A 2,379-nucleotide genomic window follows, 5' to 3' on the forward strand; every position below is an offset into this window, starting at 1 on the left:
CTTGTTAGCTCATTCAATGAGAATAGCTTTTCCCGTTGAGAATTTTTGCCTTCAATTGGCGTTGTAGTGAGTTTGGCTACTCAGATCACCAAATACTTGTGACAATTCGAACCAGAAATGTTTTCAATTTTCACATGCTGATGTTTCGGATTCAACCTACTAGAAGCAGCATAATACTTGTATTCAACAATTTCTGTATCAAATCCCAGTTTTCTCTGGTGCATCTTTGCCAAACTATTCCAAACTGCCTGAGTCTGAATACCAATTACAGGTACTAGTAAATGCACGTTACTAAGGACTATATAGTTCTAGGTTACTGTACACAACGACGTTCACATGTTGATGTTTCAGCTGCCGCTTACTAGAAACAACATAATACTTATCGTGCATACCTTTCCATAACTTGTCCTTTTCAGATGCATTAGTTTCCCTTTGTCTTGGCTTCTACAGTCAGACTGGCTACTAGTAACAGCACAGTACTAATCACATATCGTTCTACAGTTTGCAGACAACTTTCACATGTTGATGTTTCAGCTTTCGCCTACTAGAAACAACATAATACTCGCTGTATACATTTGTAGTTCTCTATGTAACTTTCATGTGAAGAAGTTTCGCCAGTCTTTTTGACTGTCTCAAATCTGAGTCATGCTTAGGCTACTAGTTGCTTCATAGTACTTATCGCCTCGAGATCATTGAACAAAACTTGATTTTCACATGTTGCTGTTTCAGCTTCCGCTTACTAGAAACAACATAATACTAGTCTCATTAAGTTCCGTCTCTTTGCAATTTTCTTATGAAGAAAATTCGCCATCACAATGACTCCAGCAGTTCTTGATCAAGGAATGCAATCATTGATCAGAATGCTATTATTTGAATCGGTTCTGCTTTAAGTGTTCCAATTTTATTGGAAGCACCAACAATAGAACATCAATGTGTTCAATCGAGAGTTATATAACCCTGAATCGGACGCAGTCAACAGCCGAAGCCGAGACCGCCTTTTGCGTTAGAGAGGTCGGTAAACAAATCTTGCGATTCATACCGAATTAACACATATAGCTGTGCTCCTCTTCGTAAAGCGAGCCAAGTGATCCCCTGTTGAAGGATGTATTTGGACCAATCTAGTAGCATTTGGTTTCCAACAAGCTCTCCCAAGTTAGCTTACTTATTGGGCTTTTCAACCAATTCGGTTGGCTACAAGCATCATCAAAGTACTAGCCACAGTTTGATCGCAAAATTCTACGACTTTCACATGTTGATGTTTCGGCTTGCGCTTAGCCTACTATAAGCAACATAATACTAGTCATATCATAGAGCGTGATCAGCTTGTGACGTTCTCATGATGAAGTTTCACCAACAGTGTCTCACTTCGAGCTTAAATCCAGCTACTAGTAACTACACAGTACTGACTGCAACGATAACTTTTATCTATACCTTTCACATGCTGCGCTTTCGGCCAGGGCCTACTAACGTCAACATAATACTCGATATAAACTTTTGTTCATGATGCAGCTTCCCCATGCAGAAGTTTCGCCTTCAAATGCTCTCTTGGCCATATGACGTAAGAAAAGGTTACTAGTAACATCACAGTACTAGCCACAGTTTGATTGCAAAATTCTACGACTTTCACATGTTGATGTTTCGGCTTGCGCTTAGCCTACTAGAAGCAACATAATACTAGTCATATCATAGAGCGTGATCAGCTTGTGACGTTCTCATGATGAAGTTTCACCAACAGTGTCTCATTTCGAGCTTAAATCCAGCTACTAGTAACTACACAGTACTGACTGCAACGCTAACTTTTATCTATACCTTTCACATGCTGCGCTTTCGGCCAGGGCCTACTAACGTCAACATAATACTCGATATAAACTTTTGTTCATGATGCAGCTTCCCCATGCAGAAGTTTCGCCTTCAAATGCTCTCTTGGCCATATGACGTAACACAAGGTTACTAGTAACATCACAGTACTAGCCACAATTTGATCGCAAAATTCTACGACTTTCACATGTTGATGTTTCGGCTTGCGCTTAGCCTACTATAAGCAACATAATACTAGTCATATCATAGAGCGTGATCAGCTTGTGACGTTCTCATGATGAAGTTTCACCAACAGTGTCTCACTTCGAGCTTAAATCCAGCTACTAGTAACTACACAGTACTGACTGCAACGATAACTTTTATCTATACCTTTCACATGCTGCGCTTTCGGCCAGGGCCTACTAACGTCAACATAATACTCGATATAAACTTTTGTTCATGATGCAGCTTCCCCATGCAGAAGTTTCGCCTTCAAATGCTCTCTTGGCCATATGACGTAAGAAAAGGTTACTAGTAACATCACAGTACTAGCCACAGTTTGATTGCAAAATTCTACGACTT

At 40.1% G+C, this 2,379-nt stretch overlaps 1 pseudogene; it reads right to left on the minus strand.

Annotated features, from left to right (window-relative positions):
* Positions 1 to 952: 952 nt before the first annotated feature.
* Positions 953 to 1,104, minus strand: LOC142356640 (5.8S ribosomal RNA; annotated as a pseudogene).
* Positions 1,105 to 2,379: the final 1,275 nt, after the last annotated feature.

The sequence above is a fragment of the Convolutriloba macropyga genome, unplaced genomic scaffold (genome assembly GCF_964194025.1).
Source record: "Convolutriloba macropyga unplaced genomic scaffold, txConMacr16.3 SCAFFOLD_5924, whole genome shotgun sequence".
Lineage (NCBI taxonomy): Eukaryota > Metazoa > Xenacoelomorpha > Acoela > Convolutidae > Convolutriloba > Convolutriloba macropyga.